At 44.8% G+C, this 26,971-nt stretch overlaps 1 protein-coding gene across 3 annotated transcripts in view; it reads left to right on the top strand.

Annotated features, from left to right (window-relative positions):
- The first annotated feature begins 597 nt into the window (after positions 1-597).
- Positions 598-26,971, top strand: part of ELK3 (ETS transcription factor ELK3) — a 77,805-nt gene continuing 51,431 nt past the window's right edge. For 2 of the 3 annotated variants that reach the window (XM_021675598.2, XM_021675597.2), the window contains exon 1: positions 598-939. The gene's annotated coding sequence lies outside the window, so the exon portion shown is untranslated. The remainder of the gene's footprint in view (positions 940-26,971) is intronic. The other variant, XM_064376851.1, reaches the window with a different exon arrangement.

The following is a 26,971-nucleotide window of genomic DNA, read 5'->3' as shown; positions in this document are numbered from 1 at the left end:
GTTGGCCAGGCTGGTCTTGAACTCCTGACCTCAGGTGATCCACCCACCTCGACCTCCCAAAGTGTTGGGATTACAGGCGTGAGCCACCACACCCGGTGGAGTGCTGGCTTTTAAAACACTGAAAACCCTGACAAGAACGGTGTCCATCTACAACCCCAGACAGAAAGGGACTGCTTTTCCCGGGCTTGCACCCACAGGAAAAGCAGTCATCTGCCCAGAGCCACCAAACCGTGAACACCACTCCCCATGTCCCTCTGCCCCCCAATTCCTCCATCCCGGCGGATGGGAAACGGCGTCCAGCCGCCCCCGCACCCCACCTCCGGACTCTACTCCCGGCCCAAGTGCGCAGAGCACTACTCCGCCGTGGTGCCCCACGCGCGCTCGACCCCCCGGAAGAGAGGTGAGGAAGGATCCCCGGCGTCGGGGAAAGCGCGGCGGCGGCTGCGGGTTGCGGGCGGACCCTCCTCCCCGCAAGGAGGGGCTGCGGCCGCGCGGAGTCGCCGCGGGTCTGAGGCTCCTCCCCGGGGTGGCCGCGCAGGAAGCGGGGCGGGCGGGGGCGGTGCGGGGCGCGCGCGGGGCCGGAGCGGCGGGGGAGGCGCGGGCCTGGGCGGCCAGCCCCGGCGCACAGCCGCGGCCGGGGCGCGCGGCGCGGGGCGGAAAAGCCTGTTTACACAGACTGCACACCGCCTGGGGAATAATGCAGTAAAGGAAGTGAGCCGGCTCGGCCTGACTGCTCCAACTTCCTGCTCTCACACACACCAGAGGGGAAAAAAAAAAGAGGAGCGAGAGAAAGAAAAAAAGGGGGAAAAATCAGGATCTCATTACAAGAGCCACAGACCGTCTGCAGACGCCTGTCAGCATGGAAAGTCGGGGGCTTTCGCCCGGGTCCTCCTAGAAATTCCCCCCGAAGAAGGATCTTGAAGACTCCCCCACATCTGGGTAGGTAACAAGGCTTCTGCCTGTTGCTCCGACACTTGCAAAGTTTCTTTCTGGGTGTTTTTTTCTCTCTTTCTTTTCTTGGGCGCGGTGGGGGTGGGGCGGGGGGCGCCGCGGGGTGGGCTGCGGGCCGGGGTGGGGGTGGGGGTGCGCGAGAGGGAGGGCGGGCCTCGGGGAGGGGGCGCCGGGGATGCTCCTGCGCCCGCGTCGCTGCCACCGCCGTCGCCGGAGCTCGCGCAGGGCCCGGGGTTGCGGACGCCCTGCGCCGGCGGCTCCCCGCCCTGGGGCTGAGCTGCAAGCCCAGAGGAAGGGGTGCTGGGCGTGCAACCCCGGGAGCTCTCACAGGGCCCCGCTGCAGGCAGTGCGGGGAGCGAGGGGCGGCAAGACTCCTGGGAAGAACGGTGGCCGGAGCGGGCTGAGTGCTTCGGCCCTGGAACACCGCCGTCAGGCTCCCCTCGAGTGGGCAGAGGGCAGCGGTGCTCGGATCCTAGGAGGAAGACAGGGATGGAGGGGGCGGTGGAGGGCAGGGTCGCGAAGGTGTGGGACTGGGGGCTGCGTCCACTCTCGCGCGGCAGGTGACCCCCGCCCAGGTCACCGCCCCAGGCGCACGCCCAGTCGGACGTTTAAAAGCCATTGGTTTTTACTGGGCATGGTTTTGGAGAAGGACCGGGCAAGAAATGATCTTGGCGCCCCTTCTATCCCCCATCCTTCTTTACCTTCAAACTCAGTGTGGGCCTGTGACGCTACTGTAACTTTTGGGGAGGAGGGATTAAAATTTTGGCATGGTTCAAAAACAAAAATAAAAGGTCTCGGTTTTGTTATCTTTTTTCTGAACCGGATCATCCTAGGGACAAGCTGCAGTTAGGCAGCGGGTGGAGGTGGAAGTAAGAAATGTTATTTCAGAAACTGCAAAAGGGGCTTTTTAGAAAAAAAAAAAAAAAAAAAAAACCGAGTGTCGGGAGAGTTTCTGGCTTGTCTGGAAACGGCAAGACTAATTGCCATGCGCTTCCGCTTTGAAACTGGCAGCAGACAGCATCTTGAAAATGACTCACTAGAGGAGCTCACAAAGAAACTGTGGTTTGCTCCTTCTCAGGTTTATGTATTTGTGCCTTTTACAGTTTCCTTTGTAGTGTTCGAGGGGTCCCCCGCCCCTTCCCCACCAGCCCCCTTCCACCCTCCCTCCTCTGAGAGCCCCTGGCCGGTCTTTAACTCCCCCCAGCCCAGTCCCCCAGCCTGGGGGTTGAGGAGGGGAAGGGGGAGGCTGAGTTGTTTTTGGAGTTAGCTGGGGAGAGGGTTAAAGGGATTCTGCTGCTGCAGGGGGAAAAAGTTCCTTGAATTTTCCACTGGCTGCTGCAGGAAGAGAGAGCCCCCTTAGTCATTGCTAAGTAATGTCTGCACACACACCAACTAATCTCATTAGGAGTTTCCGCTGCTCGGCACAGGAGGGGTTTTGTGCAGCCGCTGTCAGCCTGGGAGCCCGGCGCTGGGGAAGGAGACAAGTTACGGCTTTATTTACTTAGGGGTACAGCCGCCCAACGAGCCTTTTCAGGACATGTCTTGAAAACTTTGGAGTCACTTTGGCCATTTTGGATTTCAGATTTGCAGGTTTTTCTTTGCCGCGTGTGTCTGTGTGTTGGAGGGTGGGGGAGATAAGCAGCTTACACACACCCATCCTCTCCATCTGTGCTTGTCTTCGGTGGGGGGGAGGGGCGGGGGGGGGCATGTTCCAGGCATCTATTCATGAGCTGAAATCGATTTGTGAGCCTTACAAAATACCCTCTGATCTTTTTTTCTTTCTCTGTACCTGTGGCACCCATTTATTTGGAAAAGGTCAGTTATGAGTTTCAACTTATGAGGACGATAAAATTACAAATTGTGTTAGGAGGGCATAGGTCAGGCAGTTAAGGTGACTGTCCATAAGTGTTCTTAGAGTTTCCAGTAATGGTCCTGCTTGCAAACCCCCCGAGTTTGAAAAGTGATGTCGTTTCTATGCCAAATATAGCAAAGGCCTTCGGCCTTTAAATTTTTTTTTTTTAATTTAAATGGTGTCTAGAAATGTGTGGAGTTACTAAAAAGAATCAAAAGGAACCTGATTGGAACGATGGCGCCCCTTTATTGACAAAGATGTGCTGCTTTTAAGGTGTTGGCGGTTCTTTTACGGTGGCAAAGTGTGTCCTAAAAACAGCCCAGACAGCCCGACCGGGTTATGAGTCAGTGAACCTGAGTACAGAATGTCCCTAATGGCTTGCCTGTCGCAGAGTAGGTGCTCAATAAATTGTTGCAGTGAAGGCTGTGAGTAGGCTAACAAAACTTATAAAGGATAAGAAAAAAGGCTTACAAGATGAGCGTTCCTTAAGAATAGAGGTTGGTGAACTCTCTCAAGAGTACATTTCCTTTAAATAAAAAGGAAGTATTTAGAATTCCACCAAGTTATTATTTGGGATGCATAGGTTCATTTATGTTAGTGGTTCTCAACTAGGAGTAATTTTACCTCCCAGGAGACATTCGGCAATGGCTGGAGACATTTTTGGTGGTTATAACTATGGGGGTGCACTGGCTTCTAGAGGGTAGAGGCCAGGGGTCCTACTAACCAGTCAACAATGCACAGGAAAGAATTTTTTGGCCCAGAATGTCTATAGTGGATTGAGAAAATTTTATTTAGTTTAATGGTGATGAAGGTGATGAAAACTCTAACAATAAGGCATTTAAAAGTCATGAGCTGTACTTTTTTTGCCACATATATAACATAGCATTCATGAATTTTCTCTTTTTGGTTAGTAACATGCAATAATATAGTGACATATGGGTGATGACATTGTGTACCCTTTATGTCCTGAATTGGGCCATCTCTGAAACTCTGCAAGTATAGCATCTTCATGCACTTGGTACCAATGCTGTTGAGACCAGGATGGCAGTAACCCAGCGAGGGGAGAGCAGGGATTTGTCAGCGTCGTTTGAGTTTTGAAGTTAAACAATTATTAAAGACCTCCTCTTTTTCCTTTATAAAAAATTAAATAAAACTGCTAATATACAGTAAATGCAACTCTGAGGTCATATATTAAAATTTATATTTGTAATAACTTTTTGGAACTTGAATCTTTCCCTGAAATTGGTCTTAAAGGACTTCCAGGCAGTGTATGTAAATTAAAATATTCCCTTCTAGCTGTCAGATACTAGAATTTGTGTGTTCTGTGGTACCCAATTATATTCATATATCTATCTGATTCAGAATAATAATATGGTGCTGTGAAATGTTGCAAAACATGACCTGATAACAACCCAAAACACTTCATAAAAAAACTCTCCAAGAATGTAACTTCCTGGAGTAGAGTCTTTTTTCACTGAGGGTGAGTTGCTGCTTACTAATTGTTAGTTTTGTTCCCTTACAATTCTAGGGAATGACTCAGTCATCTCCATGTTTCCCAGACCTGGGGTTCCTCATGAAACTTTATTATTTTTAATTGTTTATGTTGCCAGGGCTGGCCTTGTAATCCTGGGCTCAAGTGATCCTCCCACCTCAGCCTCCCCAGTAGCTGGGATTACAGATGTGAACCACTGCACCAGCTGCCTCATTAAAGTTTAAAAGAAATGGATTGTCTGTCCATTCAGGCTTTGTTCTGGCTGTAGAGCCCAGGTGACTGTCCTTTGACCCTTTCCTAAGGTTCTGTACATATATATACAGATAAGAGGGGAATGGGACTCCATTTTTGTCAGATTTTCTTGTGTGTTTCAGGCAAACGTTTTTTATGTCCTAGTTATCTTTAATTCCTCTTTGCCTGTGTAGATTGACTTATAACACACTTTGAGACCATGCTAGCAAAATAGTATTTTCTACTGGTTGTTGTTTTTTTTTTCTATTGTAAAAAATACTAACGTGAATTGCCTTACAAAGATACGGAAAACCGCCTGAAAAAAATAGACATCTCCCATAATTCTGCTGTTTACATTTTGATGTATAATTTACCAGTTTAAAAAAAATGCATATGTATGTCTATGTATATCCACACATGCACATACCATTTTTAATTGAAAGCACGCTGTACTTACTGTTTGATAACTTTTTTTAACTTAGCATATCATGTAACACATTTTAATAATTAGTACTGGGACTGAAATTATCACATAGAGCTTCTATTTATTGATCTCATAAATGCGTTGACTCAACCATGGATTGACATAATTTCTTCATGGACTTGTTCAGTGTTTTTGTCCTCTGTGGTTCAAGTAATGTTCTAAGAATGCTGCCCTCTTGAAAGACTGAGTTCCTATGTACTGTGAAATTTTGGATTTTGATGAGTTTCTCTGTGATTTAAGAATGAGTCATGATTTGCAGTAGAGTATCAAGATGTAGTAACAGGAAATACAGGGCACTACACATCAAAATAGAATGTTAAATGATGAAAGAAGAGAAACCAGGTTAAACTGAAAATATATCTTGACGTTATCCAAGTGTGAAGGGAGAGGAAGGTGCGCTTTGTACCGTTTAACAACTGTTAATTACTGTTTCATTTTCTATCAGTGGAGTTTCCAAACTTTGAAATTGGTGTTTTAAATTGACTTTTAGCTCAAGATGACTGTTGTTCATAGCTACTTTGAATTGAGGTCATTCAGCTTTTTGATGGAAACCATGGCAGCGAGACCATGAAAACTCTAGTTTTGCCACTTATAGAGCAGCTCCAGTAAATAAAATTAGCTGTGTGTGTGTGTATGTGTGTGTAACCTTTTGTTAAATTCCAAATGTCTTCAAAAATGGTAGATCACTCAGTCTTTTAAATAACTATTCTCTGCAGAAATTCAACTTCCCATGATTCCTGCCTAAACCAAAATAAAAATGGCCTTTCATCCATTACTGGAGATTTGCATATATGTCAGCAGTTTTAAAATAAACTTTGAACTAGTCATTTCAATAAATTGTGATTTGGTTTGAATTCCCACTAGGAATAAAGTCACTGACTACTTTATTGCTATGTATTAATTTACGTTTCCTGGAAAGTAATTATTAAATTCTAAGAATTAAATAAGATTACTTTAAAACATGGTTGAGAAATTTACTTGTATATTTTTAAAGAAATTTAGATGATGTTATATTAGTGTATTCTAATTTGAATTAGACTAAGATGAATTTACTTGCACACTCTAAAACAAGGATCTAAAGCATGTAGTATCATAAGTGTTCTTAAAGCTTCTGAATCTAAGAACAATTCCTGAATATCCATGTGTAATATGGGAGTGATGGGATAAAACACTTACCTGGATACCTTTTCTTTTAATTTTATTTTTAAAAATTGATATATAATAATTGTACATATTTATGGGGTACATAGTTTTTTTTCATATGTATAATGTATAGTAATCAGATCAAGGTAGTTAGATCCATCATCTCAAATGTTTATGATTTATTTGTGTTGGGAACATTCATGATCTTTCTTCTAGCAAATTGAAATTATATAGTATTATAGTCATCCTTCAGTGCTATAGAACTAGGACTTACTCCTCCGACTGGAAACCTTCTCTTAAGGCTGATGAAGCTGGGGCCCCTGTACTCCAGGCACTAGAATAAAGAAAACAGGTCCCTTGGTGTCTTCCCCTCTCTCTTAAGTTGAGGTATGATTTACATACATTAAAATGCACAGATCTTAAGTGTTATTGTATACATCCATGTAACTCTGCCCAGAGAGACAATGTTTCCATATCCCCAAATGTTTTTTGGCTTATGTAGTTAGAGACAGAGTCTGGATCTGTCACCCAGCCTGGAGTGCAGTGGCATGGTCATGGCTCATTGCAGCCTTAAACTCCTGGGCTCAAGCGATCCTCCTGCCCTGTCTCCCAAGCAGATAGGACTGCACGTGTGCACCCCCACACCTGGCTAATTTTTTTTTTTTTTTTTTTGAGACAGTTTCTGGCTCTGTTGCCCAGGCTGGAGTGCAGTGGTACGAGCTTGGCTCACTACAACCTCCGCCTCCTGGGTTCAAGTGATTCTCATGCCCCAGTCTCCCAAGTAGCTGGTATTACAGGCATATGCCATCATGCCCGGCTAATTTTTGTATTTTTAGTAGAGATGGCATTTTGCCATGTTGGTCAGGCTGGTCTCAAAATCCTGGCCTCAAGTCATCTGCCTGCCCCAGCTTCCCAAAGTGCTGGGATTACAGGAGTGAGCCACCACACCTGGCCTCTGGTTAATTTTTTTATTTTTTATAGAAATGGGGTCTCATATTGTCCCTGGCTATTTAAAAAATTCTATTAAGACAATTTCATCATTCTACCGTATAGATTCTTATACCTCAGAACATCTTGGTAAAATATTGTGGTCTTTAATCTGCTTGGTTAAAAATAAATCATTTGAATGTGTAGATTTCTTCATCATACAGTAAAGGGGAACAGAAAAATCCTTTCTGTATTGCTTAATATCTGCAAAATATTTAAACTAACCAAAAGTAATATGTATACTTTAGGAAAAATGTATTATGTTAAGACTGAGATGAGAGGATATTAGATAATCTTCCCAGACCTCAGTTTCTTTAGCCTGATGGTAAAGTGGTTGAGGTGGAGGCTGGGTACAGTGGCTCACGTGTGTCATTCCAGCATTTCGGGAGGCCGAAGCAGGCAGATCACTGGAGCCCAGGAGTTTGAGACCAGCCTGGGTAACATAGTGAGACCCCCATCTCTACCAAAAATTAGCTGGATGTCATGGCGCGTGCCTGTAGTCCCAGCTACTCGAGAGGTCAGGGCTGCAGTGAACCATGATAATGCCACTGCACTCCAGCCTGGGTAACAGTAAAACCCTGTCTCAAAAAAAAAGTGATTAAAGTGGAGAAGCTGAGATAATCCCTTTCAAGTCAGAAGCCCTATTCATGTACTACTGTTTTTTGGAGGAAAGAACCTGACTACTTCTGAGTTGTGAAAGTGTGATACGAATTTTTGCTGTCCTCTCCAAACATCTTACTTACAGACATATGCAGGAATTTAAACAAACAGCTATATTGTGGTGGGAAAAGGGGCTCCCCATAAGCTTCCTCTGGAATTCCATTTCGGCCCCTTAGTGGAAGGCCAGTATTAGTGTCATGCTTCCTTTCCTCCTAGTCTTTTGAGGTTTGTGACAGATAGCACTGATTTCTAGTGATCCACAGACACCTCATTCTTGGGGACATCAGTGACTGTCTCTGAGCTGGGTGCTCAGTAGGGCCAGATAACAGTTTGGTCACTTGGTGAAATTCCTCCTCCTTCCTTCTGATAGTCTTTGAAAGTGCTCTCTGCCCCCACTGCGGTATCTTGAGGGTTTTCACATTCCCTCACACCCCCTCTGATCCCTTCTCTCCCCAGGAGCTAGAACAATCCTTTCAAAACACAGATCTGACCAGGTCACTCTTCTACTGAAAAATTTTCCACTGGCTTCAGCTTAGCATAAAGACCAAAACCCCTAACTCAAGCTGCAAGATGTGATTTGAGCCAGCCAAACTGGCTTTTCCTCAGTTCCTCAAATGCCCTCTGCCCTCTGTCCATTGGGCCTTTTGTCAATGTGGACAAAGAGAATTTTCCCCCAACCTCTCAATTTTTCAGACTGCACGCCTCGCCAATTTGTAGATGTCCTTTAGTTCACACTCCGCTCCACCATCTTTTCCTGGGGAAGCCTTTCCTGCCCCCCCCAACTAGATCTCCCTCAGTCATCTCTTCCTGGCCTTCAGAGCCCTTACCACAAGTGCAGTCACTTGAGCTTGGCTCACTGCAACCTTTACCACGTGGCTTCAGGAGATTCTCCTGCCTCAGCCTCCCAAGTAGCTGGAATTACAGGCTTGTGCCATCATGCTTGGCTAATTTTTTTTTTTTTTTATTAGATACGGGGTTTTGCCATGTTGTCCAGGCTGGTCTTAGACTCCTGGCCTCAAGTAATATGCCTGCTTTGGCCTCCCAAAGTGCTGGGATTACAAGTGTGAGCTACTGCACCTGGCCGCCACAGGCTTTACTTACAGGTTGCCTCATTACCCGAATTCTCCCTCTCAAAACACAGGAACACAAGACAAAGTCTTGCTCTGTCGCCCAGGCTGGAGTGCAGTGGCATGATCTCGGCTCACTGCAACCTCCACCTCTCAGGTTCAAGTGAGTCTCCTGCCTCAGTGTCCTGAGTAGCAGGGACTACAGGTTTGTGCCACCACTCCCGGCTGATTTTTGTATTTTTAGTAGAGATCGGGGTTTCACCATATTGACCAGGCCGGTCTTGAACTCCTGACCTTGTGATCTGCCTGCCATGGCCTCCCGAAGTGCTGGGTTTACAGGAATGAGCCGTTGTGCCTAGCCAGGAACTAGACAGTTTTGGAGACATCTTTTTTGAAGATAGGGCCTGGTGCCCCTCATTACTCATTAATACTCTTTCCTCCATAACCCAGACACCAAATAGATGTGATAACATGGCATCCCTCCTGATCTGAAGTCACTGTCCAAACCTTCGGCCCCGTTCGATTTGGAGAGTGGGGGATGCCTGTGTACGTCTGTGTCATGTGTGCTGCGTGTCTGCGGTGCCCATCTGTCTATGAGCTCCCTCTGGGCCTGCACCGGTTTTCTCATCCTTTGTATTGTCTTAGCACTTTGTGCAATACCTGGCACTCAATGAATTAAAAATAACCTGAAGTGGGGAACACTTGTCTGTATAGCCCCACCCTGTCTTGCCTTGGACTTGATAAAGCCCTCTGTTGCTGTGCATATGTCTGTCTCTTTCCTAGACGATGAGTTATTTGGATTAATAAAAGCACATCTCTTGGTTAAACCATAAAGACAGGCTGGGAGAGGTGGCTCACGCCTGTAATCCCAGCACTTTGGGAGGCCGAGGCGGGTGGATCATGAGGTCAAGAGATCGAGACCATCCTGGTCAACGAGGTGAAACCCCGTCTCTACTGAAAATACAAAAATTAGCTGGGAATGGTGGCGCGCGCCTGTAGTCCCAGCTACTCAGGAGGCTGAGGCAGGAGAATTGCTTGAACCCAGGAGGCGGAGGTTGTGGTGAGCTGAGATCGCGCCATTGCACTCCAGCCTGGTTAACAAGAGCGAAACTCCGTCTCAAAAAAAAAAAAAAAATAGAAAAGTAGATGTATAGAAATGAGGTCAGTTTGTTAGTATCCTGGAGGACAAGCTTTGGCCCTATTGTTGGTATCAGTGTTACTATACTGAGAGTGGGCAGTTAACCGTAAAGTTATTCATAGGGTAGTATATATTGAAAGAATCTTGGCTGAGCTCAGTGGCTCATGCCTGTAATCCCAAACCTTGCCATCATGGAGAAACCCCGTCTCTAGTAATAAAGTACAAAATTAGCCCAGCATGGTGGGGCGTGCCTGTAATCCCAGCTACTTGGGAGGCTGAGGCAGGAGAATCGATTGAACCCGGGAGGTGGAGATTGTGGTGAGCCGAGATCATGCCATTGCACTCCAGCTTGGGCAACAAGAGCAAAACTCCGTCTAGAAAGGGAGAAAGGGAGAAAGGGAGAGAGGGGGAGAGAGAGGGAGAGAGAGAGACAGAGAGAGAGAGAATCTCAATGTGAAGTTTTTTTAATAGTAGAATCAATCATTGTAGAGCAGCCATCATTAGTCCTTTATTAAAGACTTCAGTTGATCAAGTTTTTGTAGTTGCCTTGGATAATCAGTTTTGAATCCTGTAAGATTCACAGTTAAAGGTACTTTCTTTACTTATAGTAAAACCTGTGTGTGTAGCTTCCATCTATACCTTTTTTAAATTAATGATGTTTCTGATTGAGTTTGAAAGTAACAAAAGATTCTGCTTACGTGATTGTGAAGAGTTGAGTGACTTCATACCCAAACTGGTTTTTGGTGAGGGAGGACTAGGTCTCCTAATACATTTCAGCTGGGTTTTGCCAAGGAGCAATTTGTTAATAGTCAAACCTTGATTAAGCAGAATGTATGATTAAGGATGTTTTTCTCCTTGCACTTAATTGTCAGAATAGAGAGATTACATCAACAACAACAGCAGCAGCAGCAACATGAAAACAAGCCCGGAATTTATTCTGGGGTTACTGCAGGAATTCTCTCCGGGGCAATCAACAGGAGCTGTCCTCTGCCTGCACTCGTAGGTTGTTGTCATCCTCAGAGTTAACCATCCTGAGGACCAGGAAGATGATGCTATTCTATTAAGCAAGAAAAGGAGTTGTAGGTGTTCGAATGATTCCCCAACACTAAAAGTTAGGAACATTTCTCTGGTTGACGCTCATTGAACTGGAAATGTCACTTCCCCTCTCCATCCCCTTACTGGAGTTTGGAAGGCTTGCCTTTAGAGGCTCAGATGCAAATCCTTGTCTTCGGAGTTGATTGACAGATGAAAGAGCTATCCCCTGGAAGATGGGGAGTGTGTGTGCGCCTTTATAGATGTAGGCTGTAAAAGGGAGGTATGCGTCTGAGAGAATGGGACAGTAGGTGACCTCAGTTTGTGCTGCTCCTCTTTGCAGAGTCACTGCGCATGTAGGATTGAAGCCCTGATTCTCTGCAGAGGTTGGGGGCGTAGCCAGTGTTTACTAGCGGTCTCCACTTTGAAGAATCGTTTCTTGATGAGAAATCAGGAGGGAACCTGGGTTTATTACAGAATTACGGAAAGCATAGATTCCTGATAATCTCAGCACATGCCATGATGAACATACAGAGAACTGGGGACCAAACCATTATTGTCTTTAGGACTGTGTGTGAGATGCAGTACCTCAGTTTCCTTGTATGATCTTGAAATCCTCTGGAATCCAGAATTCATGAGCATTGGGAGGGAGTTTATGTCTGCTAACGTTCCTGTCTGTTTTTCCAAGCCCCAGCTACTGATCGTTTAGTCCAGAGGGCATTGGATTGTTTCTTTTCTTTTAGAGACACAGCGTCTTGTTCTGTCGCCCAGGCCGGAGTGCAGTGGCGCTCACTGCAGCCTCGAGTTCCCGGGCCCAGGTGATCTTCAGCCTCAGTGTCCCTGCTGTAATCCACTGAGATTACAGCTTGAGCCGCTACACCCAGTGATTCCTTTCATTTTTTTAAAAAGCAGTTTAGAACAAATGCCTTGCAGTGCTCCAAGTGATGCCCGAGTTAGAACTGATTAAACTCTGGGCCGAGAGATGTTGTCATATGTTTGCTGCATGCATAGCCCAGCGCAAAAATGCCCATAGGTGGACCGACTTCATCTTAGATAGTTGAGGCAAAAACAGAAGAGCCAGTCGGCCACTCGGCGTTGCTGTCCTCGCTTAATTCACTTCTGTAGTTGTTGTACCATTAGTTCTCAGTGCCGCATTGATGACAAATGAAGTAATCTGAAGAGTGTTAAAATTTTCTTAAAGTATGTTACTTTAATGACAAAATTATTTGCTGTTTGAAGACATCTTGAATCAAATGACTCAAGTTTACTGTGAATTCTTGAAAGGATTGGGGGTCACAGCTCTCAAATAAGCTTGTTGCCTGCTTTGATTTCAATCAGAGCTGAACCACAAGAACAGCGTCTTCCTTCAGCCTCTGCCACATCCTTTGTGTGTGTGTTTTTTAAGCTTAACTATTAAAGCCTAGTAGTGTGTCTTTCAGAAAGAAGAAACTTTAAGACCTTGCTGTAGATCAATTCAAATATTTTACCTAACCAAAAGGGCGATTTTCTTTCCTTCCTTCCCTTCCTTCCCTTCCTTTCCTTCCTTTCCTTCTTTCCTTCTGTCCTTCTTTTTTCTTTTCTTTTCTTTTTTCTTTCTTTTTTTTCTTTCACAGGGTCTCAGTCTGTTGCTTAGGCTGGAGTGCAGTGGCACAATCTCGGCTCACCAAAACCTCCGCTTCCTGGGTTCGGGTGATTCTCCAGCCTCAGCCTCCTGAATAGCTGGGACTATAGGCACGCACCACTGTGCCTGGCTAATTTTTGTATTTTTAGTAGAGATGGGGCTTCACTATGTTGGCCAGGCTGGTCTCGAACTCCTGACCTCGTGATCTGCCCACCTTGGCCTCCCAAAGTGTAGGGATTACAGGCATGAGCCACTGTGCCCAGTCGGGTGATTATCTTTCACAAGGGGGGACAAAAAAGATCCTCTAAAGCAAGATACGGCTATTATTTTGTATAGTTAGTATATTCACGGTGAACAATTATTGGAAGAGCAGATAGAGAATAAGTTGTATATGACATTTTAAAAAGGGACTGGCCAAGCCAGTGGGTGGTAGATGCCCATGTGGGAATTAAGGGCAGTGAGGATGCCTTGGAGTACAGATCGATGTTTGATGCTAATGTCACCAACAGCCAGTCTCTTCCATCAGATGCTTTTGGTGGCCTTTGCGTAACACCATTCCTTGGACACGAATGAATGAATGGTTGGTCTGCCCCTCGATGACAGTTTCTGTGTTATTTTGCTCTTTTATTCAGTGCATCTTGACAGTTAATTGAAAAATCGGTTTTAAATATGAGGCTTTATGAGAAGACTGTTAAGTTTTGAAATCACTCACTGTCTTATTTTTTGCAAGTTTTAGAAATAACAGTACCCACCAGGAACATCAAGCCATTTTAAAATGTGTTCCACTTACTGTTTGTCTACGGGTCGGGCTTGTTTAAACAGACATTGAATGAAAAGCGAGAGGGCTTGCGCTTGCACTTTTTTACCTGAAGCCCGCTGTATTTTTATTTCCTGTTAAAAATAACTGTATTAGAAGTTGTGTAGACTTAGAATCCCTCGGCATGTGGCACTGTAGCCATCATATGCAGCTAGACTTGATGTCCATTGTACAAAAATGTGAGCGAGACATAGGCGTGTGCGGAGGGTAAAACTATTAAAGGACTAGTGACCACCTTCGTGACTTCAGAGGCAGCTAAAACCCCCCACACGTGTCCACCACATGAGCAGGTGATGATATTTTGAAGACTGCAGAGTCACTGTTTTTTATCGTTCTCTTCCAAAGTGAATGTAGTACCGTACCAGATTTATGTATAAATGTTTATGCCTGGAATTTGTATTTCCTAAACCATGAAAGCGTTTTCTTGAGAAGAGCACGAAAGAAAAACAGTGAAACTAACCGGTTCCTTGCTTCAGGAACCACCTCTGTGAGGTAGCTCTTTGTGCTTCTCAAAAATCTCTAAAGATGTTCGTGGTGATCCCTCCATCACGAATACCGGTAACTCGTAACCATTTTTGCAACAATACTGTATATAGTGGGACCCAAAGACTAGGTAATGTCAGTATTATCCAACTAAACCTTGACATGTTTTGGCAAGTGTTAAACTTCAGAAATAGAAAGAAAAGATGTGTAATACAATATTAACCCTTTGTATAATAAATAATCAGTGATTCAAATATGTTACGCTGTAAAGTGTTAACACTGATCGTATATACTGTAAACAGTGTCTAGCTCTGCCAGCTGTTATCCTTTGCCATACCTGTGTACCATTTAAAAGAAAGATTAAAAATGGTTTCAGCGGATTTACTACAGGAAGGGAGAAAGGTAACTTTTCCAGGTAGGCTGCTTTAGAGGGCAATTTTTTTTTTGAGACAAAGTCTTGCTCTGTTGCTAGGTTGGAGTGCAGTGGTATGATTTCAGCTCACTGCAGTCTCTGCCTCCTGGCTTCAAGGGATTCTACTGCCTCAGCCTCCTTAGTAGCTGGGCTTACAGGCTCGAGCCACTATGCCTGGCTAATTTTCGTATTTTCAGTAGAGACTGGGTTTCGCCTTTTGGCCAGGCTGGTCTCAAACTCCTGACCTCAGGTGATCCACCTGCCTCGGCCTCCCAAAGTGCTGGGATTACAGGCGTGAGCCACGGTGCCCAGCCAGAGGGCAGTTTTTTTTTTTAAGTGGCTTAACTATCCAGAAATGATTGAGTTTACTTTGTTATTTTAAGTTCTATAGAGAAGACAAGAAAGTTCCCAGTTTTCCCAAGAAGAGCATGCAGTGGCATCTCTCCTTTTCCAGGCCCCTGCCAGGGCTTTCTGTGAAGGAGCTGGAAGGGAGAAGGTCAAGGGTTCTTGTTGCCTCATCCAGTTCCCAAGAAAATTATAGCCTGATATGTCATGCGTTGTGAGAAGCAGGCACTGGTGAGGAGAGACGAGTTTTGGGGGAGGCAGTAAATGAAGTGCAACCAAACTGAAATGATGCCCAGGGAGGCTGTGAGACCTTGGTAGGACACTGTGGCCTTGGTAGGACAGGGGGACAGAGGTAATGGTCACACCGGAGGGAGCTTTGCAGGGACGAGAGAAAGGAGCTGCGAGGGAGGAGAAGGCTTTGTAACTCTCTCCAGGATAGACCCAGGGAGATAGAATGGCTGTGCAGATGTTGGAGGTGGCCAGGCCCAGGTGCAGCTGGGCCAGGGGAAGGGGAAGGTGCACAGATGGTTGGGCACCTCTCTGCCAGGAAACGCTCATTGCTGCATCAGGACTAGGGTGCCCAGCACAGCTGTGCAGACTTCCCAGTCCCCAGGGCCCCTTGGGGATCCTTCTGAGAGGAAGGGATGATGTCACAGCCCACACCTGACCCCATCTGGGACCCCTTCCTTCCCAGGGTGCACCATCCTTCCTGACCCTGCCGCAGCCCAGCACGTGTGCACTTGTGTGAAAGAGACAGGGCAGACGCGATGTGAATGGCCATTTGCAAGCGTAACAGACTGCAGGTTGCCATCGATGCAGAAAGAGTGGTGTCCAGATTTTTAGTGAGAAGAACTAACACATGAAATTTTCTTTTATTAAACATATTTTATCTTGCTTTTTTTTTTTTTTCTAATGTTTCCACTGGGTGGTGCTGCAGGAATTCCTACCTTTTGCCTTGGATCTACCCTTCCCAGAAAGACGCCTCTAAAGCATAATAGGAGGAAGTCCTGATTTAGAAAGATTTTACAGTTTCCACACAATAGAAGAGTTTGGAGGATGCTCTGGCAGGAAATGGTTCAGTTTCTGGATGTGGAAAAACCACCATCATTTTGTATCCATGCAAAAATGTTCTCATGGCACTGGGTAAATACTTTGGACTTTCATCAGCTTCTTTAGCGCAGAAAAGCTTTCAAGTGTATCAGAAAGATTAGGGTTTCATTCCAGTGGAAGTGGTCTTAATAAGAATTCCTTTATTTTGATTTTTATAAAATGATCTTAAAGTATCTAAGGTAATAAACACTGACAACCACAGATTTAAGAAAATACTTCTATCAAAGCTGTCTTTAAAGCTGAAGACATTGTTCCATCCTTATTTTAAAGATCAGTTATACAATGTATTGTTCAAAAGGATTACATATTTTTACTTTCAAAATACTTTTAAGAAGTCTTTTAGTTTGATGACACATAAAGGACAGAAATAAGACTAGCTTCACCTGTTCAACAGAGGAGGAGGTTGGAATAGAGAAGTTAACATCCCTGCCATAGCTCACATGACCTTTTTTTTCCTTTTTCTTTCTTTTTTTTTTTTGTAACCTACCTTTGTCCAAGGCACATAAGATTATGCAACTTTCTTTCTTTCTTTTTTTTTTGAGACGGAGTCTCACTCTGTCACCAGGCTGGAGTGCAGTGGTGCGATCTCAGCTTACTGCAACTTCCAACTCCCTGGTTCAAGAGATTCTCCTTCCTCAGCCTCCTGAGTAGCTGGGATTACAACCACACGCCACCACGCCCAGCTAATTTTTGTAGTTTTAGTAGAGACAGGGTTTCACCATGTTGGCCAGGATGGTCTCGATCTCCTAACCTTGTGATTTGCCCACCTCAGCCTCCCAAAGTGCTGGGATTACAGGTGTGAGCCACTGTGCCCGGCTGCGATCACACAACTCTTTAAGGTCTTGGCTGCAATAAGAGTTTGTACCTCTTGACTTGCAACATTTTTCTCTTTTATGCAGGATTGAATTGTATTGATATTAGTGATATAAAAATTTGGGTAAAAGATTTTCCATTCAAGCGAAGACCTCTGAAACATAAGAATCAAAAGTATTATGGGGGCTGGGGGCCAGATACCCACTGGAGATTAGGGAGCTCATTCATTTAAAGCTCCAACTGACGGACAGCTGGCCAGATTGGAATAAGTTTTTCTGACTTCCGAACAGCGTGTGTTTTTCAGGGCATTTGTGGTCCTCCATGAAATCCTAGACACTGCTTTCTTAGAACCTGAAACGGCGCTTCCCTAGAGGTGTTTCTTTTTAAAGGAAAGTGTTGGAGGCCCTGCTGGGTGCTAGGGACCTTGCCAAGTACTGTCATGCACGGTTTCAGTGGGATTCCAGCCTGTTCCTATTCATACTTGAGGTGCTTCTCATGATTCATTTCGTGATGTGAGGTGCATGCGTGTTTTGGGCCTCTCTCGGGCCAGACCAGCTCACTTGTTTCCTCTGACTTTCATCCTGTTCCACCATCCTGCACATACACGCCCCGTGGGAGGTCCAGGAGGCACCGACTTCCAGAACATGCAGCTTCTCACGTCCTGCTTGTATCGAGAGCCACCCTTGCTTATTTCGTGTTGGATGAACCTGAAACCTATCTAAACCACGATACAGATCTTTGAAAGGAGGGCATTGGTTAACAAAATGATGGATGGAGTAGGTTCAAAGATTGCTGGAACAGAACCAGACTGGAACAGCTGGAGACGCAGATCTCAGGCAACACCAGAAATGAACAAGGAAGTGTCCTGATTTAATTGCTAGTGGGAAAGAATTTCCCACGAATTACAGTGAGACTTTTCTCTTAGCAGCAGTGAAGTATGTATGAGAAATGAAGCTTCTTCTGGAGGCATCTGCGCGGTGATTAAGAACCTGGCCGTTGAGGCCAGATGCCCCTGGATATGAGGATCTCTTGGCCCATTTGACCCATGTGGCCATGAGCGTTTTATTTCACCTTTCAAAGTCATAGTTCCTCATGGGCATAGCCAACTGAGAGTGTTAAATTTAGACAGCATGTATAAAGCACTCAGCACAACACCTGGTACATAGTAAGTGGTCATCAAATTTAATTGCATTAAAAAGAAAAGCTCCTATTTAATGAAGTAATGGATTTCTTTAGGTATGAGCCCTTGTCTTGAGAATTCATGGGAATTCAGTATTGCTGGTGGTGGAGGATATATTATTAATAACTAACATTTTCTTAGAACAGTGCTCTTAATTTGAAATTTGTAAGTTATTTCTAGAGTTTTATAAACCCTGGTGAAATTATATGTATTTTGTATAAATAAATCTTTTTCCTAGAGAATTTTAGATTCTCAAAAAGGTTCATGGACCAAATATGCGAAGAGAAAACTGCCCTGGAGATGTGATTTTGTGTGTGTGTGTGTGTGTGTGCGCGCGCGCGCGCACGCGTGTTTGTGTATCAGTTTTATGTATGTGAATATATTTTAGGTTGAATATATGAGATTGGGCTGCGTGCAGTGGCTTGCGCCTGTAATCCTAGCACTTTGGGAGGCCGGGGCAGGTGGATCACCTGAGGTCAGGAGCTTGAGACCAGCCTGACCAACATGGTGAAACCCTATCTCTACAAAATAAAATAAAATAAAAAGAACATACGAGATTGCTCTGGTATTTGACTAGTTTGGATCCATAAAAACAATAATTTTTTATAGTTCAACCTAATAGTTGTGATATTATTAGGAAACAATTTGAAATATATCACAATCTGATATTTATCATGAAATATGATTATAGCTAATTTTTGTACGTTATGTATCAAAGCCTAGCAAGTGAAAATTCATCAGGCAGCCTTGGACCACTAGTAATCATATTTACCTAAAATAACGTCTGCATGTCCATGGACCTTAAGGAAATAAAACATAAAATCTTTTGCTGTGTCCAGTGTTATGAAACAGTCTTTCATTTTCATTGCAGATTTATTAGTAGCCTTATTACATCTAATGAATCATTTTTCTGATTCCACACTATTCTGATCCAAATGACTATTGTTTAGGAGAATCTGCTTAGTGTTTTTTCCGTGTTGAATTCACAGGGTTAATTACTTCGAGAGGAACAAAAATTCTGAGTTTTCTTGGGTGATCAGAGCGTCAGTGTTAGCTCAGAAGGCAGAGTTGGGCTGCAGTGCTGGAGGTTAACTCAGAGCTAACACACAGGACAAAATGAAACCAGAGCTGCGGTGGCAAAGTGGGACAGATGTAGGAGGCCAGGTTTCCTGTGGCCCATTTTCCAGCTTCCTGCCTGCAACCTGCAGAAGAGGAAGCTGAATGTTACCAAGTATGAGAACTGTGGGTCGTGCTTCAAGCTAGAATTAAGAGAATGCAAACAACACAGGCAATAAAAACAATGGCAAAGAAAGTGAATGTTCGGGTTTTAGTCCAGAAATGTCTGGGAAGGAACAGCCCATCTTTTGAAAGAAAAAGCATTGTCAGCAGAGCCTGTCCTTCCATGTGAGACTCTTAGGGAGACTGGGAACTGTCCCAGGTCGTAGGAACCTCTGGTTTTTATAGCCCCACTCATCTTTCAAGACATGGTCTGCTATTTTAGGGTTACCTGGAAAGACTCCCTGCAGCTCCCAGGACTTCTAAATCTGTTTCCTGGGCCTGTTGATACCGGGGGAGGTAGATGTGGTTAACCAAGCAGCTGTAATGAATGACAGCCTCAATTTGGGGAGGCCAGGTGACCAGTTGGCTGCTTTGATCTAGGAGGCTTAAATTCCTTTAACCACCCAATAAAATTTTTGTCTGATGTTTTCCAAGAAGAGATTAAATGAAGATGTGTATGTATTGAAGGCTACATAGTGCACACTCTGTGTGGCTACCTGGTGAGCCACGTGGTGGATACAGGACCCAGACAATGAAGACAGGGAGAAGGGAGTGAGTTCATCTTTCTCCCGGGGGCCGGGGAGGAGGGGGAAGCAAAATAAAATTATTTTGTCTAGGCTCTTTAGCTCATTTTGAAAGAGTCTGCGAAGTCAGATATTACAATCCCCATCTTAAAGAAATTGAGATCCAAAGAAACTGATTCATTGCACACCTTTATATTGAGTACCTATTGTTTGTCAGGGGCTGTGTTGGAAGTGCTGGGTGATGCAAGTGAAACGATGGCTAAAAATAAGTAGTTGTGTTGTGTTTCATGTAAGGCATATATGAAGGGGGCAGAGAAACCTTGTTGAAGGCTTAAATATATAAGCCTGGCTGGGCGTGGTGGCTCACACCTGTAATCCCAGCACTTTGGGAGGCCGAGGCGGGCAGATGAGGTCAGGAGTTCGAGACCAGCCTGGCCAACATGGTAAAGCCCCCGTCTCTACTAAAAGTATAAAATTAGCCAGAGTGGTGGCACATTCCTGCAATCCCACCTACTTGGGAGGCTGAGGCAGGAGAATTGCTTTAACCCAGGAGGTGGAGTTTGCAGTGTGCTGAGATCACGCCACTGCACTCCAGCCTGGACGACAAAGCCAGACTCTGTCTCAAAAAAAAATACATATATAAAAGGCTTTGGTGCTGTGCCAAGCTTTTCCTATATACTGTCTCATTTAAATTGCCTTGCTGCTTTGTGGTACAGAGAAATAGGGTGTCTTTCTGGGACAATCAGTTATTTCTTTGCCCTGCAGATTGACCGCTTGTTCTTCTCTAAGCCCAGAAAGAACAAACTCTGTACCAGGAATCTTAAGAAGTTTTAGAATGTTGTCAAGTTAGGGATCAAGGGGTACCCATGTGAGGCAGCGTCCGATGGAAATAGGCCCTTTCCCGTCTTAATGTGGCCCACTCTGAAAAGTTAGTATAACATAGGCTGGGTTGTATAGTGGTAGGGTAGGGTGCGGTGAAGTAAGCGGGAGGAAGCAGAATGGTTCTAAGACATTTTCTCAGCCAGAGTTAATGAAGCCATCATTTACTTTTCCAAAGAAAATTCACCCGTATAAAAGTCACTGACAAACCAATTGAGTTACTTCTAATTTAGCCAGCGACAGCATAGTTTCAGAAGGAAAGAGGTTGGTTCATATACACAGTAAATTGCATATGTTGTTATTTCAGTGGTTGTCAGTGATTTCCTCTGAAAAATCTCTCTCACTCTCTTTTTTTTCAGAGACAGGTTCATGCTCTGTTGCCCAGGCTGGAGTGCAATGGTGCGATCATGGCTCACTGTAGCCTTAGTCTCCTGTGCTTAAGTGATCCTTCTGCCTCAGCCCTTCAGGTAGCTGGGACTACAGGTGTGTGCCACCACACCCAGCTAATTTTTGTATTTTTTGTAGGGATGGGGGTGTCACCGTGTTGCCCAGGCTGTCCTCGAATTCCTAGGCTCCAACTCTCTTCCTGCCTGTCTCCCAAAGTGCTGGGATTACAGGTATGAGCCATCATGCCTAGCAATCTTTCTCTTTCCCACGATGGAAAATGAAAACTTGGGAGACAAGAAGTTGGCCTCATGCATTTTTTATACACAGTGATAATGATTAAAATAATTTAAATGTTCTTTGAAAATAATAAAGACTTCAGAACTTGTATAAGTTGTTTTGCTTTTTTTTTTTTTTTTTGAGACAAAAATCTCATTCTGTCACCTAGGCTGGAGTGCAGTGGCTCGATCTTGGCTCACTGTAACCTCTGCCTCCCAGGTTCAAGCGATTCTCCTGCCTCAGCCTCCTGAGTAGCTGGGATTACAGGTGTGTGCCACCACATCCGGCTAATTTTTGTATTTTTAATAGAGACAGGGTTTCACCACATTGGTCAGGGTGGTCTCAAACTCCTGACCTTGTGATCCGCCCACCTCGGCCTCCCAAAGTGCTGGGATTACAGATGTGAGCCACCATATCTGGCCTTTTTTTTTTTTTTTTTAAACCCAGATATTATCCTTATTTACTTAATACCTTACACTTACTCTGTGCTGAGTTATTGCAGATCCCTAATCATATAAAATGTTTTCTTCTAATCCTTTGAAGTCTAGGGTTCGTTTTCTATAACAAACTGTCTTCTACCCTTTGTCTTAGACAATGATAATATCATGACATGGAAACGTATGTGGATCTGGCAAAGGGGTTGAACTCACCAGAATTTTCAGTGAGAAGTGTTCATCCATCTTCATGTCTCTAACCATGCAAATTTTAACAAACGAAAAAAGACATGCACACCTCATGAACACCTGCTTTGTTTATTCCTCACCCAGAAGTTTTTCTCTTTTTGGGGGGGCTTTCTCTCATTGCTTTTTTTTTTTTTTTTAAGTTGGCTCATTTCTTTAGTTCCTACCATATAGAAGCTTAAGAAAATCAAAGCTAATTCTACCTCCTCAACTCCCACCTTACTAAAAATGAAACCAGGAACAACCAAAGGGAAGTGCTAGGTTGCCATCAATAGAAAGAAGAACAAATAAGTGGGCATTTCGACTTCTAAGAATGGAGACAAAAGCCTCACACTTTGCATGAGGAGTCTGTGCGGCCCCTACTCACATTAAGACGTCTGGCGCCACCTTGTGGCCAACAGGAAGGAGGTCAGCCTCCTGGAAGAGGCTGGTAGCTTCTGGGGGACAGAGGCTGGAGGAGCTGGGACACCTGAAGCTGGGATCTTGTCATGTGACCTGACAGCTGTCACGTAGGCGGAAGCGGGCACGCTATAATGAGAAGGATCAATATTTCTGTCAATAGCATCTTTCTGTTTTAGGCTTTGTCGTATTAAAGCATGAATCAAAACATTGGAAAGACTGAAGAGGGACATAAAACTTTTTTTTTTTTTTTAAAGTACAGGGTCTCACTCTGTCATGCAGGCTGGAGTGCAGTGGTGAAATTATAGCTCACTGCAGCCCTACTTCCCAGGCAGAGGCGATCCTCTCACTTCAGCCTCTTGAGTAGCTGGGTGGACAGGTGTGTACCACCACACACAGCTAATTTTTGTATTTTTTGTAGAGACAGGGTCTCACTCTTGCCCAGGCTGGTCTTGAAATCCTGGCTTCAAGCAATCCACCCACCTCGGCCTCCCAAAGTGCTGGGATTACAGGCATGAGCTACCACGCCTGGCCTCAAAACTATTTTTATAACTGCATTTTTTAAATGCAAAAGATCTGAAAACAGAATAAGGGCAGAAAATAATCACCCAGAGTCTGCAATAATGTCCCTCCCTGTCTGTGCCAGAGGTCAAGGGCTTTCCTCTCGGCCCCTCCACGCCTGTCTACCTGGTGTCTTTTGCCCTCAGCAGCCTGTGAATGCCCTGCTGTGGGCTCCGTCTGCAGCGGTCATGAGCACTGTTTTCGTTGTCATCCCTTGGCTTGTCATTTAGAACATTTCTCTTTTTTCCATCTCTGACCCAACAGCTCTTACGTACTTAACTCCCCTACCCACTCCAGAGAAACCACATAGATGGGAGCAGAATGTGCCCCAGGGAAGGTGAGAGCCCCAAGGCCCATTTTTGCTGAGGTCACATAGCTTGGAGGCCTCAGCTCAGCATTTAAACCATTGTTTCTTAAGCTGGAGTCACAGAATCTGTGCTCCTGGATCTGAGTTTTCTGCAAACATTTAGGATTTTTTTGTGCTTCCGTATTTGGTGATAGACGACAAAACAGAAGCATACTCTAAGTCACCTTATAAACCGCAGTCACCATGTGGCTGAAGAGGGTCCCTGGATTTCAGTGCCTGTGTGGCACTGAATGAATGGTCTCCCTATATATATATATTTTTTTTTTTTTTTGAGATGGAATCTCGCTCTGTTGCCCAGGCTGGAATGCAGTGGTATGATCTCAGCTCACTGCAGCCTTTGCCTCCAGGGTTCAAGTGATTCTCCTGCCTCAGCCTGCTAACTAGCTGGGACTACAGGCGCAGGCCACCATTCCTGGCTAATTTTTTTTTTTTTTTTTTTTTTTTTGTATTTTTAGTAGAGAAGGGGTTTTACCATCTTGGTCAGGCTGGTCTCAAACTCCTGTAATGAACAAAGAGCCCACACGATGCCTTCCTGCCTGGTGAAGGCCACGTGACTCCCTCTGTGAGGAGCACTTTCTCTGCCCCAGGTGTAGTTTAAGTGCATTACCAGTAACTTCTGTCATTCTTACAACAACTCTATAAGTATCTCCTTTTATCATATCAGTCCCATTTTGCCTCTAAGGATATTGAGGCACAGAAAGGTTAAGTAACTTCCCCAAAGTCCCACAGCCAGACAGGACAGGTCTTTGCAGTTGAACCCAGAGAGTCAGGCTCTGGAATTTGCGCTTACCTTCCTAATAGACGAAAGTACTTCACTAGCACCTGCTTTGAGTTGTAGAAAATAGGCAGCCGGTGTGATGGCTCACACCTGTAATCCCAGCACTTTGAGAGGTCGAGGCATGAGGGTCGCTTCAGGCCAGGAGTCAGAGACTACTGAACAACATAGTGAGACTGTCTCTACAAAAAAATTTAAAAATTAGCCAGGCGTGGTGGTACATACCTGTAGTCCTAGCTACTTGGGAGGTAGAGATGGAGGATGGCTTGAGCCCAGGAGGTTGAGGCTGCAGTGAGCCAACATCATGCCACTGCACTCCAGCCTGGGTAACAGAGTGAGACCTAGTTGAAAAGAAAAGAATTATGCTTCAGTGAAAAACTGCGTTCTTTTTTTGTTTTTCTTTATTTTTTTTTGGGACGGAGTCTCACTCTGTTGGTCAGGCTGGAGTGGCGTGATCTTGGCTCACTGCAGCCTCCGCCTCCCGGTTCAAGTGATTCTCCTGCCTCAGCCTCCTGAGTAGCTGGGATTACAGATGTGTGACATCACGCTCAGCTAATTTTTGTATTTTTAGTAGAGACGGGATTTCACCATGTTGGCCAGGGTGGTCTCAATCTCTTGACCTCGTCATCTGCCCACCTTGGCCTCCCAAAGTGCTGGGATTAAAGGCATGAGCCACTGCACCCAGCCCTGCATCCTTAACTCTAGAGAAGACCCCCTCCAGATGATGTAATTCTAATTTTTTGGAAAGTATTCTACAACCTTGTTGACTATGGGTCACTGATTGTGAAATAATTCTCGTATATAGGCAAGCAAATTCTGTCTTATTAGAGTGCCATTGACTCCCACCCCTAGTTTCGTCTCCATTTTTATGCATTTATTTCAATATTCTTTTATCTATAAATGCCTCTATTATTCAGATTCTTTTTTGAACTCATTATAACGTCTGCCTGGTTCCCTACTGAATTATGAGTGAAATAAAATCTTTAACGTGTTCAATTTGGTATCTGTATGTGAGCCATGATTTTACCCTCTTTTGAAAATTATTTTTTAACAAAGGAATTTCTCAACTGGATGCAGTGGCTCACGTCTGTAATCCTAGCACTTTGGGAGGTCAAGCTGGGCGGATCACCTTAGGTCAGGTAAGACCAACCTGGCCAACATGCTGAAACTCCATTTCCAATAAAAATACAAAAAAATTAACTGGGGGTGGTGGTGTGCACCTGTGGTCCCAGCTACTCGGGAGGCTGAGGCAGGAGAATTGCTTGAACCCAGGAGGTGGAGGTTGCAGTGAACTGAGATCGAGCCACTGCACTCCAGCCTTGGGGATAGAGTAAGACTCTGTTTCCAAAAAAAAAAAAAAAAAACAGGATTTTCTCCACTCTAACTTCAGAGAGGCCTTCAGTGGCCACCTTAATACTTTGCCATGGCCTCCGCACACCCCGTCTCCCTCTCTCTCTTTTTTTTTTTGAGATGGAATCTCGCTCTGTTGCCCAGGCTGGAATGCAGTGGTATGATCTTGGCTCACTGCAACCTCCACCTCCAGGGTTCAAGTGATTCTCCTGCCTCAGCCTGCTAAGTAGCTGGGAGTACAGGCGCAGGCCACTATTCCTGGCTAATTTTTTTTTATTATTTTTAGTAGAGACGGGGTTTTACCATTTTGGTCAGGCTGGTCTCAAACTCCTGACCTCGTGATCCGCTGCCTCAGCCTCCCAAAGTGTTGGGATTACAGGCGTGAGCCGCCCAGCCCAGCTGGTCTCCCCATCTCTTTAGCTGGCTCCACTTTCCTTTTCCCATAGCAGGTATCTTCCAGTATCCTGTCTATGTCATTTCATTCACCATGTATGTGTTGCTGACGGCCTGTCTTCTCCCATGCAAATGTGAGCTCTGTGGGGACCCAAGTCTTTGTCCTTTCGTTTGGTTTACGGATGTATCTCAAATACTCAGATGATGTCTCAGCATAAAATGGGTACTCAAAAAAAAAAAAAGAATGAAGTGGGGAGAAAATGAAGATTTTTTTGTTTTGTTTTGTTTTGAGACGGAGTTTTGCTCTTGTTGCCCAGGCTGGAATGCAATGACACGATCTCAGCTCACCCCAACCTCCGCCTCCTGGCTTCAAGCAATTCTCCTACCTCAGCCTCCTGAGTAGCTAAGACTACAGGCCTGCACCACCACGCCTATCTAATTTTGTATTTTTAGTAGAGACAGGGTTTCTCCATGTTGGTCAGGCTGGTCTCAATCTCCCGACCTCAGGTGATCCTCCTGCTTCGACCTCCCAAAGAGCTGAGATTACAGGCATGAGCCACTGTGCCCGACCTGAAAATGGAGTCTTTATCGGGAAAAGTGTATAAATGCACCTTATTCAGAAGAACCTACAGCAGAGTAGTCATTGCCATAACTTTTTTGTGAGAAGTGGATGCGTTTCTACCAAATACCTATTGTTTGTAAAATAAATTGATAATTTGAATGGGGTAGAGGACGAATATATTTTGTCTCTAAATTTCATTGTATCTTTATATAAGAATTACAGATCTTGAGTTTATATCCAGTTTTGTTGCTTATAGTTAAGAGTAAATATAATAAAAAATACAATAAGAAATCATTTGTTGACCAGGCGTGGTGGCTCATGCCTGTAATTCCAGCACTTTGAGAGGCTGAGGCAGGTGGATTGTCAGGTCAGGAGTTCGAGACCAGCCTGGCCAATATGATGAAACTTCATCTCTACTAAAATACAAAAATTAACCTAGTGTGGTGGCAGGCACCTGTAATGCCAGCTACTCAGGAGGCTGAGGCAGGAGAATCGCTTGAACCCGGGAGGCAGAGGTTGCAGTGAGCCGAGATCGCGCCACTGCACTCCAGCCTGGGTGACAAAGCAACACTCTGTCTCAAAAAGGATCATTTGTCAACACTGAGAACATACCACATTTCCGCCTGCTCCTTTAAAGGAAGTATGCATATGATTGACAGCTGACAAGCTGCTCTAAGTGATCTAACTTCATTCTGCTATGGCAGACCACAGCTCTGCATTAC

This window comes from Aotus nancymaae, unplaced genomic scaffold, assembly GCF_030222135.1.
Source record: "Aotus nancymaae isolate 86718 unplaced genomic scaffold, 86718_ANA_hifiasm-v0.15.2.pri h1tg000016l, whole genome shotgun sequence".
In the NCBI taxonomy this organism is placed as follows: Eukaryota; Metazoa; Chordata; class Mammalia; order Primates; family Aotidae; genus Aotus; species Aotus nancymaae.
Note: the sequence above shows the minus strand (reverse complement) of the source record. Positions and strands in the feature narration are given on the sequence as shown.